General features: G+C 32.7%; 1 long non-coding RNA gene across 1 annotated transcript; it reads left to right on the top strand.

Annotated features, from left to right (window-relative positions):
• The first annotated feature begins 5714 nt into the window (after window positions 1-5714).
• LOC119081660 lies at window positions 5715-6877 on the top strand. Its single transcript, XR_005088511.1, has 2 exons — window positions 5715-5798; window positions 6531-6877. It is a non-coding gene; the product is annotated as an uncharacterized LOC119081660 (long non-coding RNA).
• The last annotated feature ends 9782 nt before the right edge of the window (window positions 6878-16659 follow it).

Genomic DNA, 16659 nt, shown 5'->3' with positions numbered 1-16659 from the left:
AATTCTATTTCCATGCACTCGCATTCCATGAATCATAAATCAAAATAATATTTTAATTCAAATAAACCTCATCTCGAGTTTCTTTTTTTAAATCCAAAAATCATTCATTCGAAAATGCATAATGAAATGAAAACATTTCAATGTGCAAAAAAAACTATGTTATACATAAGTGTACAAGCGACATTATATTGAAGGCGGCTTAGGAATTACCACCTATGGTTTTGGTGCAGGACGTTGCATAACTCGATGTACCTTAATACCATTGCATCACCGGGCACGTGTGCAGCCCACTAATAGTTTGTTTTACGCACGTGCTATCACAAATGGATTTTAGAGAACTCCGTTTTTCTATTCAATAGAAGGAGATTTGAATGGTACTGATTCTAGTATCACCTCGAGTATCGCTGTTTGAAGTACATTTTGTGTGTACATTTTATGCTAAATTTTAGTCTTTTAATTAAATTGAGATGTAAGGTTTGGCGGTAAATTTATGTCGGTATAAATTATCAAGGGTATGAAGAGTGAAGAGCGAAGGAAGATTACAATTTTACGATTGTGAGAATTGACAGGGTTAATAACGGCCAAAATATTATTAAATTTAAAAATAAATTTTTCACAATATTAAAATATGCTGAATATACTAGCTGGTCCACAAACACACGTATCTTGAATAATAAACAAACAAAGCAATGTCAACAAGGTTTATTCCATTGACGCGCGTTATACTGTCCTTTCAATTTGCTCTCTCGATTTTTAATTATACCAGGTTTTTGGTATAAATTTTTTTAAATTTGGGTTGGGTTCAGGTCGGGTTTTCAATAGTATTTTGATCACTTTTATATTTCAAGTAGACTAGTTCAGAAACTAGTTTGTCTACAATGTCTAGCGTCACATATTTACCAAATCTGTATTGTCGTCGGCGATTATTATTACATACAAATCCTTTAGTATTCAGACCCAAAATCGTTATCAATTTTACCGTGTTTTTGGGTTCTCCGGTTTCAAAAATGTAATTCAAGCTGGATTCGGATCTGATCGAGTTACGAAAATCGTCGACTCGCTCATCTCTACATTTAGATTCTCAGGAGTGTTTATGAGACAGCTGGTGATCTCAGCTGTAGCAACTGCACAAATTTGTAAATTTATCGTTGTATGCACGTAATGAACAAAAAAGGCTGACATAAACGAGCTATAAAAAATCGTAATTGTCCGCACAACAAATTAAACACTTTAAAGCAAAGAAACCCATTTCATCATAGGGCTCCAATAAATCATACTGCTTCATATCGAAACTATAATCATTACCGCGGTTTCCAACTTTTAAAAACGCTACAATCATGAAAGGGAAAACCATAAAAAGTCAGACCTCACGATAATTTAGATATAAAAATAATCAGTGTGTCAACCGTTACGACAATAAAATCAAAATAAATTTGTAATATGGGCCCTAACAACTTAACGCTAATTAAATCAACACATTCAACCCCTTTTTTATTGCTTATTACCCATTGTGATACTTGTGGTTGAGAGATGTCTCCATTGATATATTGTTTTGGTGACAATTATCGTACTCGTTTTTTTGGGATTTTTTTGAATTATTCAAACAAAAAAACTTTCAACATGAAATAATTGCATTTTATTCAGATGTAATCTCGAAAGTTCATTAAAAAAAGGAAACCCTAACGATTATTTATTGCCGCTTTTTTCCACCATATTTTCGTACCATTAACAACAGTAAACTACATAATTTTATGTTGAAAATAAATTTTCGTAATAAACAACAATATTTTGTTGTTTTTTTCCCAACTTGAAAAAGCAGAAGAAGAAAAAAAACCATACGAAGAGAAGTTACAACCATCATCATAATCAGTGATTTACCGAGAGATTTTTCATATGTGACATGTTTGGCTCACCCCGGTGTTACATGATACATGGCTGTTCAACTATATACAAAACGATAAAAAACAAGATTTATCACATCACGCACATTTTTCTAGTCATTCTTTTCAAAGTCGATTTTGTGAAATGTAAAATGCAGAATAAACAACGTTACAGCTGAGGAAATTATTATGACTCAATACGGTTGATAATTGAGGAAAAAAAAAAGATCCATCCGATCATTGAGATCGTTGACACCGCAAGTGACTTTGTAGCAGTCAGTTTCGAATCTCGAGAGATTATTCTGTATACACGGAGATAACTAGGATTGCATTTAATCTTATATCAATGGTTGTTGGTCAAAGACAACGTCTGTTAATTCTAGTTTCTCGTCCTATTTGAGCACCCTCCACAAAATGTTCAGAAGCAACTCGAAACTTAACTGTACGTCACGTAGCAAACCACAAATGTAGATTCTTATGTGTGAAATACAACACCATTAATAATGTAATTTTGAGGTCACAAAACCTAAATATTGTACGCAAACCGCATAAATCGAGACAAAAATCTATTAATTTTGTTGGAAACATTGCTTTTGACAGAAATTTGAAACTCAACATTTACCCATAACTGTCCATAAATCAGAGAAATATTTAAAAAGAAAAAAAAATTGGGAAAAGGATATGTTTTTAAAAATTAAACAACATCCCAGATATTAACAAGAAAAAAAATGTACACTCAAAACATGTGTCGTGTCGTGTAGATCGAGATTATATCTTACGCGTTGTCGTAGAGTCATGTGAATTTCTGTACACACAAAGATTAATAAAAATTAAATTTTGAGAGGTTGATATTTTATTCCAATGAGTTTCTGCTCAAGGAACGTTGAAAGTAGAAACCGAAAGTTCTAAATGATATTAATACCATGTCTTGTGGTAAATACTTCTTGCCACATTCATATTCAATAATTGTTGCATTAATTTAGTTTAATAAAGAGAGCATCACGATGCAAATTATGAGAATCACGAAACGTGGACTGTTGTCTCAAAATTTACCTAATTCTTGTCTGTGCAGGGTTTATTTTTTGGAAATTAATTTTCTAAATTTCTTAAAAAAATTCATAATTTGCTACAGTGAAGAGAAAATTCAAATTCGACATGTTTTGTGATTTAGGAGTTGTTGTGGTTTATTAATTATAATAATTGATTACACAAGAATTTCGTGAAACAAATGAAAATCTAGATTTTTATTTTCCGAATTTTGGCTAGACACGCGCTTGCAAGAAGAACACAATGGTAAAATAAAAAATCTAGATTTTCATTTGTTAAACAAATTTTGTATGGAACTATTTACGAACCACAACAACTCTCCAATCAGAAAACATGTCGAATTTCACTTTTCTTTGCCAATAACGGTACTGAAATTCTAAAGTTTCAGGAAATTATAAATTGGTTCGGAAAATTCAGGAATTTTTTGTCCAAAAAATAGGCTTTGGGTCGATTTGCTTACACTTACGGACGGGTCACCGCTATCATCTGTTATCGACAGATATGACAAAACCTAACAATGGTAACCTGTCACATATGGCTATTCATCTGTTATCTATAGCAACGACAAAAATAATGACAAGATCTGGTTAATATGGTCCTTTATACAGTAAAATACATGTTAAAAACATAGAAGTACATGATTTGAAATCAACCGATTAAAAATACTTTGAAAGATGAAAGTACTAGACCCAATAATAATACTAGTCATATGCTTGCCATATATAACAGGTTAACTTCAGAAATCTAGTAGATTTTCTGCTGGTCATACAAAAATTCATCCGAAAATGAATTCTCTGCAGTTCATTGCTGGAATCCATGTGAAGCTTTTCTTTGATAGCAGAACAAATCCAATGAAGTAAAAGATTTTATCAATCAAATTCATCAATCTGTTGAATATGTTTAGAACAAAATAAGTTATGGATTTGATAAGAAAAATTCTTAACAGTTGTATTCACCCTAAATTAATATTGGACCCACATAGTCATTCGAATCTGTAGATTTGGATTTTACAATTTCAACGACAAGTGAAATTTTTTTTCAGTTAATCTGTTAAGAACGGCTATCATCTGTTATCGATAACGAATTCACGAATAAGCGATAAACCCTGATTAATTCTGTATATATGATATAGCAAACCGCAGATTTAAAAAATGAAGTAAAAGATTTTCTATCAATCTTATGAAAATATTTAGATCAAATTAATGAAGTAATAGAGCCGATAGTAAAACTGCTGATATTCTGGACATCTCTGAAAGGTTAATGAAGCGTGTGTTACTTATTTACTTAAAGGATCAATGCTTATAACAAGAACTTGGTTAGTCGAAACATATTTTGGACAACAAATCACACTTTATATGGACGAAATATGTTTTGTAGCTGACTGCCGTTACCTTTGTAAACATCGTATCTACAGAGTCGATTGAAAAGATGGAGTTCAACACAATTTTATTGTTTTATATCAATATCAAATTGTTGAGTTAATAATATACTATAGTTGATTATGCAGGTCGTTCCATTTTAAGGGTCAAATCACATTTTAACGAATCTTAAACTTAAAACATGAATTTGGAAATGCTTCTACAACACACTCATCACATCAAGTTCCTTCAAATATTACAATTTTTGACCCAGTTTTTTTGTCAAGAAAAATTAAGAAAAAATCTAATAAAATGAGGGAAGCGGGAAGTGCACATCAACCATGCTAGACACTATAAAAATAAAACTACTGATTAGTAGAGATGTTCAGTTCCGCACCATATTGAACACATATCGAAGACGAAATGTGATCTGCTTGTTGCGGTTGAGAGAAAGAAAAAAGTTAAAACACTTACTTTGTAACACATACACCCGGTCGCTATCTTTGAAGATCAAATTACACCATAATGTTTAACATTTCGAACATAAAACGTACTTGATGTGGTGTTACGCATTATAATAGACATATGAAAATAAGATATTCAATTTGCGTAACTAAATTGTGTCAAATGGAGTTTATTTCTTGAAAAAAAAATAGTGGCGCTTCACTTTCTGGAGATTTTTTGACGAATATGGACGGTGAAATGGGTCCGCAATTTTTTCATTTAGGTGAAGTTCTTTAAAATAATTGTTAGAATAATAGGAACTCCATTCCATTTACAAAATTTGAGCGAACAGCAATATATTCATTTGTTATACTACAAACTATTCTTTTGCGGTATAAGTTAATTCTTTCTAACTAACACCACAGCCTTACCTTCACTTATGATTTAAATTCATTTCGTGTGCAGAATTAAAAAGTTAAGCGAAATAAATCACATGCAGACCTCGAAAATACGAAGTGTGGCATTGCATTAGAGTACATGTTTTGTATAACTGATTTCAATTAAATAAGGCATTATTCGAGTAAAGTGTATCTAATTGAACAGATTAGAAGTCTGTGCAGTGTCGCAATAATATGACGTCTTCACATTTTTACATAGCAAGAACAAATGAGAAACACAAAATTGGAACGTTGCAACGCGTTGTAACGATTTTTTGTTTATTTTTTAGTTCTTGTCTATCATTATGAAATTCGGCTTTATCAGCTAGTTTCCTGCAAAACTGGCAGCGATAACCTTCTATTTAAAAGAAAGCCATTCACAAATATTTCACAGTCTCCAGTGGTGTTGAGGAATTTCGCGCCGCGTCATTCACAAGAGCCCCCAAAGTGACATTTTCCTTATACAAAATGTGTCATTTTTTGAATTATTGTGAATTACGCGGCGCGAGATTCCCAGCAGTCTCTCCAGTCTCTCCGAAACATTTGATCATTTACAATCGTTTGTTCAACACTAAAAATGCGTGTCGAGTTTTTAATAATTGTTGTATTAAGTTATGTGTCTTCAAATGAAGGTATGCATCTCCAATCTCCTTGTGTATTTAACATAAATTTAGTCTTTGTGAAGTGCTTTGTTTGAATCACTAAGTGATATTTAAAACGATAGAGTTATACTCGACATATGGTGGCTTGGTAGTGCTGTCATTTTTAAAAATGTCTGAGTGTGCGTATTTTTCAAGCGCCGTTCAGCACCACCATGTCCTATATTCAATATAACTGTATGCTTTAAACATATGAAGTAACAAATTAATTGTTTCTAAATTGTAATTTACTTTACTATAGAGGTAATAGGGCCATTCACTGCCTAGGGAAACCACTTCAACTCGCTCGTAAAGTAAAATAGCATACTGCATACGGGAAATAATGTGATATCTTGTATCACGATGAGTAAAAGTACCTGGGGCTGAAGACCTCGGATATTTTTACTTATCTGGATACGAGATATCAAATTACTTCACTGGTATAGTAATCTACTATTACACGACTAGGGATGAAAAGTAGAAAAGTATAGATTTTAGTGTGAATATTGTTGATCCGAGGCGTAGCCGAGGCATATAAACACACAAAAATGAGACTTTTCATTTATATCCCGAGCTATGTAACGGATTTTACATGCTGAGGGAGTCGAACGTAGTGCTTGAAATATGCAAAGTACGGTTTTCGACGCATGTAGCATGTGAAGTATATTACCTGGCTACTTATACACTTAACAACGGATATACCGAGCTCCTTTTCTTCGGTTTCAGGTACTGCCTGCTTAAAGCCCGAAGAAGTAACAGAAACAGGCAGAGGAATCGGTCAACGTATACACGGTTTCGGACACCCGTTTCCCGAAATGAAAAGATACTTGAGTGATCGAAGGACTCTGCTTAATCTGTCAAAGACTGTAGATCAGAATTTTTGAAAGGATTTGCAATTGGTGTAGGAGGACGACATACATACCAATACGATATGTTTTCTCCACTAGTTGATGTATGGTTTAACAAGAATGGCGAAGCATTTCAACCATACTGGCAATTTGCTGACTTTAGTGGATATTAGTGTTTTGACTTTTAACTAAATTATTTTGTTTGCACGAATAAATAACGGTTTAGAAAGTATTTTTATTTGTCACAACACTGGCATTACAATTGTGAAGCGAGCGAAGCGTGAGATCAATCAGGTAAGTATAACCAAAACTATATTCTATCAACATGTTGTTGCGTGTAAATGCGTGTTCATAAAGTATTGACTGATTGTTTAGACCTCGATGGGAGTTTCCCAGATCATTCTTATCATACTGCATAAGATTCACTTTAACAACGATAATGATACAAGTTGAACAATTAAACGGAAAATCACAGGAATAAATTGTTCAAGCCGAATTTCTTTCTGAAATTTGATACTAGGCGCCGAAATCTCTGTGGGAAACTGTTAGCTATTACAACGAAACTGTTTATTGCTCCAACACAGTTTGTTTCGTCTTTTATGTTCACTGTTTGGTGTTACAACATGGTTGTATTATTATGCGATGCCATATACGTTCTTTTTGTTGTTTTTTTTTGTGTATCGTTCGATCGAATTGATGATCTTGGTTTACTATTTATGATTATTACACTCATGATTATGGGTTAAGTTTTTCATTAGACAAAACATTCAAATTTTCTGTTTTTATTTCCCAAACAAAATCTTAATTTTAATGGCTTAATAGGTATAGATACTGCGTATAGTTTAGTATACTATATTAACATAAAATTTATAAGAATAATCAAAGTAGAATTTTTTTTAATCGAATTTCTTGTGAATTCAATTCAGAATTTATTTAGACAATAAAACAGTTTATGGTTGGTATTTGTTTATAAACATTGTACTTCTTTACGTATCATATTAAATCCCGAAAAGAAAAAAAGAATCGTTAACACTTGATATGGTGTTCTCCTCGGTGTTTACAAAACGTTCATATTTTTTTGATTGTATACAAAACTACCGACAATAATTTTGTTTGTTTTTAGAAATCTAAGACAAGTGTTAACAAGTACAGAAAACAAAAACACTCACAGTTATTACTGAAACACTATATAACTGAAATCAAACAACCATCTATTTTGAATGATATGTGGACGTGAAGAGTGTTATCCCTATATGCGCTTTGGAGTATCTATTATGCAATATGATATTTTTATTGACATTATTTTGTTATTAGACGAATATATGTTCTGTCTGGTGCCCTTTAGGAGGTGTAGAACGATTTGTTGAAGGTGTTGAAATTTATTTAATGGAATTTTAATTATTTTTTAGAAAAGATTACTGACACGGTGTGGTTGAACAAAGTCTAATTAAAAGTGTAATGCAAAGTATTTTTTTTTCTCCTGATCATTTTAGGCCTAAAGAAAGAAAAAGTTTGCGGGCGGTTTATGAGATAAATGGAATTGTATGGAGCTGTAAAAGTTTTTTGGCCATTTAATAGATCTGGATCAAACATTGTTTTCTGTTTTTGTTGAATTCTGAAATTCTCTACCATTGGTCTGAAAGACGGCTACTGCGTCCTGAACGAGGACTAAAAGTTAGATTTAGAGGCAAACTAAAGGTGTTACAGTGGCGGATGTTGAGCCGGCCGAGTCCAGATATGAATCTCGGGAAGCAGAGCAAGGATGTAGCGTAGCTACCTAAAAATCCTTGTTCTGCCGCCCTACATTCATATCTGGACATGCTAAACATCCGCCACTCTATAGAATTCAATTTATCTCAAAAACTACCCGCCGACTTTTTTCTCTCTTTATGCCTAAAATGATCAAAAGATCATTACCAATAATAATTAAGAAACATAGCTAACGCCGACCCGTACGAAACACCTATTCGTATCAAAAGCCTTTACTGTGAAACTCTTCATTTCTTTTACTTCATTCTCTACTGAAAAGCTATTCGCCCTTTAAAATCACTTACATTATCTTTCTTTGCCTTGTTAGCATATACAAATAAATTGCCGGAGGCAATATAGACAGCCCCGTACGAAGTCAACTTTCATAAATTCCTATTTAAACAGCTATATACCGCTATATTTACCTATATTTTCCTATAAATAAACATTTCACAGATGAATATGCTATTATATAGCTCTATATGCCTGTATATAGCTCAATATAGGTGAATATAGATATATGTAGATGTCCATATATGGAATGCCTGAAACACCCCACACACATAACAAATTATTTCCATGTTAACAGAAACACTCTAAGTACCATTTTTCCCAAGATATATCACTTTTATTAAAATCCAATATGGCCACCGGCAGCCATTTTGTTAGGAGACCGGAAATTTTACCGACGCTTTACATTCGTTAATACCTTTCAAACAAAAAAAAATCATGAAATTCGGTCAAAATTTACTCGAGATATTGACAAAATACTCCACGTTCACTGTACGGCCGAGTAGCCAGATAAGAGCTCACTCCAAGAGACCTAGCTCACGCTCCGGAGAACATAATTTCAAAAACTTTTTTTTCCCTGATTGGTACGGTCAATACCTATCTAATAAAGCTAAAACAGACGAAATATGTTGAAATGTGGCCGACCTACAAGCAAAAACTGCTTGCCGCCCTGTGCCTGTTTCACACCAAGGGGTCTAACTCACGAGTCGGTCATCCGATTTCCATAAACTTTTTTTTTGTCGATCGGTATTGTAAATACCTTTTATTTGACGTATCACTTACAAGTTTAACGTTTAAATGTCCGGAGATATCTTCGAAAAACCGTAAAGCACTTATTGGGCCACAGCTCGGGAAGGGTCGATCCAAAATCACTCATCTTCGAACTTAGCCTGTCTTTTGACATTACCAAACGGGGAAAAAAAAGATTTTCAAAATCCGATGCGTTTTACTCAAGTTATTGTGCAGACGGACAGACGGACAGACGGACTTTTTTTTTCACTGATTTGGCATCTCTAGACAACCACAATAGGTTTCCCCTTACTCAGGGAGTCCAATTCGACGTGTTACGGACGTATGCGTAAACGCATAAGACCCCAGTACTTCGTACGGGTCTAAAAAGGATTACTTTGCATTACACTTTTAATTAGACTTTGTTCAACCACACCGTGCCGAAAGAGCATATTTTTCAGACATTCTTTAGATGTTACTTTCAGAATACCGTATTCTCAACGTGAAAAACTGTCAGATCCTAAAGAATATTTTGAAAGAATTGACGAATTGCAGATTTCAGGTCTAATATGTTGAATCAGCCTATGTCCAACCTGACCTTTTCTGATCATATTCAATCCTAAACGTACCACATAGCTCTTGAAAAATGTAAAGTTTTATGCATATACCATCGTAGATTCCGACCGAATAAAAGTTACAGTTGCAATCACGAATAATATAAAAAATTCAATTCAATATTTGATTAGAGATCAATATTCGGCCTTAATTGGCAAATGCCTCTGGTATTTATTTTCAAATGTCTAAATCACAGCAAAAATTCTGGAATATATTTATTTAATGCGATGAAAATCCATCATTGCGTAAAATATTTTAATTTCAATGAATCCGTCTCCAGAGAGCTTATAATAAAAGTCAAAGTATAAAATCATTTTATGCAGAAACAATGTTTCAACTGGCTTATCGTAAATGATATCTCTTTATAGCCACCGCAACATGGTTTTATTTTACACAATTCATAGATCTATAAAACTAGGAAGAAACGGTAGTAATTGACCTTGCCAATTGTGCACGCTTGTGCACTCACAGAAGTAAATATTGACGGTAATGTGAAATGATAAGTTGTTTTGATGAAAATAAATTCACTTATTTCCTAGACATTTAGCTCAATCCAGGGCCGGACCGGTTACTAAAGGGCATCAGACTATGGCCAAAAATTATTTTTCTAAAGGCGCAACGTATTACTCGAAAAGCGTAAAAATTATGTGAGATAGGGGCCAATATAGGAATTTAAATGATTAAAACCAAAAGGTGAAGTCGGGCCTGGCTCAATCATCTCAACATTATTTAATGGAACCCTTGATAGATAAACTAAAAATAATATTTCAGAACGGTGTCACGTAATCTGTAGCCAGAGTCTGCCTGCTATACAGCCAGAATATTTTTTTTAAATGTAATATATGTAAAGTTGTCTCCACATAATGTAATAAGTTTCTGAGTTTTCTGATCTCAATCATAAATAATCCTCGAAAATTTCAATTATTTTGTCAGATTCTTCATATGTTATGTGGAACCTAACAGCCGCAATTCTTGAATTGGATAATGAAGAATGGTCGAAACATTATAACCAATCAAATTTACATTTATCCCATTAGGAATGACGACTGAAAATTCTGAAAATTATGTGTGTTGTCTGAGCAAAATTATTTTATTTTCTATTGAAATTTATTTTGTAAGCATTTTATACGCCGACGACCCTACATCTCTAAATGGTATATAATATGACCGGTTACATGCAAGCCATCCCGAACACAAAATGCACAGTTTTCCGTTTGTGGTAAAAGAGCGTAACATAAGATACAAATGCCGCAATTGAATTGAAATTCAAATGTCAATCGGTCTCATCGTTGTTCAAAATATGTGTTCTCTCTTCGATCTTGGAACAGGACAAACGAATCGAAGAAACCTATAAATACATTATATTGATGTTAACTGAATTCAACATGCGCATTGTGTTTTTATATATATAGCCGGCACGGCCATTGATTGAACACTGCCATTTACAGACATTTGATGTAAAATAAAAAAAAGTTTTCTTCGTGAATCAAACAGATGATCGTTATACTTAGCTAAAATTTTCATGTCTTCATAGGTATAGAAACAAACGGTTTAGACATCTACTATTGAGAACGATCAAAAATATGCATCGAGCCCATTTTATAGTGCCCCCTTGTACATCGAAATTTTTGTTAAACATAATGAAGTAAAAGATTAAACTCTATTCACAGAATTCGTAAACTGTCTTATGTGAAAACTGATTTTAACGTATTGACTTTCGCGTATTAACCTTTTGCGTTTTATTACAAATTTTGTGGACATTTAATTGGATATAACACTTCAATCGAGGACACCATTTCGAAATCAGTGGCTAGCCTACGTTGACATAGCTAACATACAAAAAGTAAAAGCTGAAGAATTCTGTGAGTGTCTTCCATAAAGTTTTGACTGCAAAATTCGTATAGTCGCATAGTGTAAACCTTAAATTCTTTAGATATTCTATAGATATTTACACTGTCTGTAAATAGTCTCTTAATAATACTTTAATACTACTTAGGCTATTTGCACTTCGTGCTTCAATTTTCTTATGTTGGTTAAAATATCGAGGACGAGTGTTTGCTGTAATTGATGACACAGTTTTGAGTGACAGTGAAGCACATGATCAACTTTTGAATAAATTAGATTTAGCGATCACAGTAACGCTCAAAATTTTTTTAGCGTTTTGCTGGTGGTTGGTGGTACCCGGTTCGAGATAACGGCGAGATAACCTATTCTTGGAATAAACAGTGAAACCCGAAAAGCGACTCTGTTGTATCGTATTGTGAATCTACTCCGATTTCTTCTTTCATTGCCAAGAAAGTATCATTGTATGTCCAATATACAATGTACTTTTTAAATTTACATTATGTATTCATAAGTTAGATTATTTGCTCCGTTTAACTCCCAGAGCTTTTTTTTTGGTGTATAGTGATAACGATAACGATGACAAAAATAAACGGGAAGTTCGGACTTATGTGCTCTTATATAGCAAAACGCATGTTAAAAGAAATGAAGTAAAAGATTATAATCACTTGGAATATTATCAAAAGAAGTAATTATTGAAATAGGGACTTGACTTACATTGATACTTCGTGAGATTATCGCATTAGAAACTCGATACTTTGTGATGAGTCAAATTAGATATTATTATAAGAAAAATAGCGTCTTCGCGCCACAATTAACACAAAGTGAATGAGAAATATGATGATATGTACGTAAGGTCAATGTCACTTCATAGCATAACATATAATCCTGAATTGGTGTTGACATGGTGAATTAAGTTTCAGTGATGACAGAAACGATTGTCCTCCAACAGTAATAGAACCGATATTGATATTGCTGATATGTTTGCAGTCTGTAAATAGCTAAAATGATAAAAACAATCTCACAAATTCGGATCATTTTACAAAAGATAAAAGGCAATGGGACGTTGAACTTTTGACATTTTTTGTATTTAGATGAAGAATGTTATTGTAAACAAAAAATGTTCTACAATATTGCCTAATTTTCAAGTTTTATACTTTAAATTCATATTTCAATTACGACTACGACCCCAATTCAACCCAAAAGAAAACCTTTTTCGTGAGAGAATTGAGGAAAAATGACATGAGAAGAAAAGAGAGGCATATAGAGACGTATAGTCTTTTTTATGTTTGACTGATCTTTGAAAATCAGATAAATGCTTATAATTTTACGATAGTGTAGAATAATTTTTTTATGTTGTCTATCGAAATTATTGAAACTTCAGTCCCCCATTCCTACAATTACGCTTTTTCAATGCTGTCATCAAAATAAAATCTTAAATAACTCAAGAGATTCTTAACTTATAGTTTTTACTTCAATGGGCGCGATTGTCTTGAGTTAGGTAGGATTTAATTCTGAGGACATCACTGAAATGTGTAACGTAATTTATGAATGATCCATACATTTGAGGAAAAAAAAATCTAAATAAAAAAGTCCACTGTCTCACCAAATTATTATTTATTCCACCTAACCCGTATAATATTCTCATACTAAACTTATAAATATAACGTAATTGCTAGCAAACCAAAAAGGAAGTAATAGTGTCTATTCGACAATAAAATCGTAAAAATTTGATCGCATGACTAACCTGACATTGAAATTATAATAAGAAGAAATAAAATGAAAAGTATACTCAGAAGACAAATTTATCTTTTCAATTCCCAGCGGATCCAATTTGTGGAAAACTTGTAATGGTTGAATTTTTCCTTTTATTTGTTTTCTTTTGAAAACCAATAGAGTTCAAGAAGTGGTTTTTCTGTGTATTTCGTACGATTTTTTTTTGTTGTTGTTTGTAAGCAGTTTCCACCAACTCAATGTACCACGAAAAAAAGTCCGTATACCTTTGTATGAGTATATATTTTTTGTGATTTTAAAAACAGAGAAATGTTATGTAAGCATTGTGATGTAATACTAAACATTGAAAATAAAGGAATATACTTTACAACACGCTTATTAAATAAAATCTGCTATTTCAGCCTAATGCTTTTTTATCGTACGTACGTACATTGCATCAATTCGCCGTCAGATTTTCGTAATGTTAAAATAATAGGGGGGTGGAAATTTCACGGATGAATTGATGGAAAATCTCGTTCGTGCCACGTGACTTCCTCATTAGTGATTGAATATTACATAGACTGACATTCGAGACTTCGAGTCAAGAGCGGATTTCTGGTGAAGGCTTTAATGTGAAGAATTTGTGTTCTTTAGCAAAGTAATATAATATGCTCGAAGCGTATGCAATAATATTATTTTTTATGTTTTTATAAATGCTAAAAGGATACTTAACTTATTGTTTGTGTGTTTTTTTTCTCTCTAGTTCATTCGGTATTAAGGGGACTTAGTATTTTCTCGATATTATACAATTCAACTGTCGACGAATTCTGTTTGTGTATTTAGTAAAATATTCGACTTAGCTAAAGGCACCCATGAGAAAAAAAAAATTAGCGCCAATGTAGCGGCCTGTATTCAATAGAATTTGAAGAAAAAATTAATGATCCGTATAAATGCCACAAAATTTGGCAGATGCTTTCATAACATTACACACATAATATTTAAAATCAAACCATAAAACTAACGAATGTTTTATCCATTTTAGTTTTTGGTTGTTTGTTGGTTTATTTTTTGTTGGTTCTCGGTTTAGGCAGTTTAAAAGCAACAAAATTTATCGTTTCATTTAAATACATTTTCTTCAACGTTTCTTGTTAGTCTCCCGATAATGCAAAATAAAAGAGCCGGGACTATAAATAAATGATTTTTTTTATTTTTACATTTTTCCGTGTGCTCCGTCCAATCTGCTACATTATGTAACAAAATGATATACATATCAAGCATATACCAGTCAATATGCAGCATTTTTATTTGATTATTAATACTGGTCTTGTAACCAAGCATTACTCGAATGATCAAATCATTATTGGCCTCTAATTTAATTTAATTTTAGAGTCACACAACAATCACTAAACGCATACATGTGTCGTCAATAATTCCAGTTGGCTCAAACAGATTAAGATCATCAAAATACAAATACAAAATCACCCCCAGAACTGTTTTTATTAAATTATCACTATATTTGTACAAAGGGTAGATCATATCGCAATTATTATTTGTGTTGATATAAGGAGTAGGTGTACCTGTTGGTGAACATGTATCCGTTGTATCCGTATAATATTTTTTTTGTATTTGCTATAAAGTGAGTTCGATATATATTCGGCCCCGAATTTCTGTATTGTGTATATTTGTTGTATTTACAATAATATTCCATTGTTATCGGAATGAATGACTGGCTTGTTTATTGGGAAATCAAATCGGACATACTGTAACAATAATTATCGATGGAACTTGAACATATGTCTGGAAAATTCTAGCACAGGTAAATATAAAATCGGAAACGCTGTTGTGCGGAATGAATGCTTTGTTGATTTTACATTTCGATATGCACAAAAGAAAAAGCAACTTGAAAGGAAATAAAACTCCCCCTAAAAATGGATTTAAAACAATGACGAACTTTAGATGTCACTATTACAATAAATCTCAAGTTCCAAATAAATTTTTCAATCATAAAAATAATAATAAGAACTTGTAATAGTTGTAACCAAATATAATTCTCTAAAACATAATACGCTATGAACCAGTACACATGCTAACTATACATGCATATACTAACCCTAAACATTAAGGGTATAATAAAAATAAAACACGTCGAATTACATCGTATAAAAGGCATCAGACATGTAAACTATAACGTTTTGAATATTGTGGGGTTGGTAAAAATCAAAAACCAAAAAGGAGCAAGATTGTACGGATTATCCCAATTATCATGTGCATCCCTTTTGTAAAAAACACTGATTGTATTCAGTGCGTTGTTATTGTGAAAATAGGGGTGATGTTTCCTGGTCCTTTGTGTATATTTGTTACACATATTGTCCATATTAGAGTGTAGATGATAGCTTAGTTCCGATATGTTTTGAATTTATTAGGCACAGTCGCATTTGCAGTCGGTTTCGTCAATAAATGTGTATGTTTTAGGATTTAAAACACTTGAAAAATCAATATTTGTCTTGCTGCTTTCACTATTGTTAGGCGACGGCAGTGACGAAAATCGACGATAATGTTCTTGCTTCCTTCAGTACAGTTTTATCGGAAACTATCATCCTCATTTACCAACAATCCTTTTCAGTTGACTCGAAGTAACACAAAAAGTTTGCATCATAAAAACAAGTCATATTACAGTTAAATCAGTAAAATTCCTCTATCATCAATGAAACATTCAAAGAATAGTATATTACCATATGGACTCCATTTTGTAATATCCAAGTTTCTACCATTTAAAAAATGTCTTTTAACATGGTTATTGCAAAATGCTGCTGATATGAGGAAAGTAATTTGATATCCGAAGGCTACAGTCTGAGTACGTTTATGACATATATAAATACTTTACGAGCAAGGCAAAGGGTTTTTGCCTAGGGAGCGAAAGGACTCTACGAAAGTAAAAATCTAACTCCAACTTAAGTACGATATGAGAGCAGCTCTCTAGCAATTGCATACACCTTGTCTACAAAATTAGGTGGCCTAAAATCGGACAGTGTCGGAATGTATTCTTGCAAATTTCATTACACTTCTAA

Source organism: Bradysia coprophila, unplaced genomic scaffold (assembly GCF_014529535.1).
Source record: "Bradysia coprophila strain Holo2 unplaced genomic scaffold, BU_Bcop_v1 contig_358, whole genome shotgun sequence".
NCBI classification, from domain to species: domain Eukaryota; kingdom Metazoa; phylum Arthropoda; class Insecta; order Diptera; family Sciaridae; genus Bradysia; species Bradysia coprophila.
This window is presented reverse-complemented; position numbering and strand designations above follow the sequence as displayed.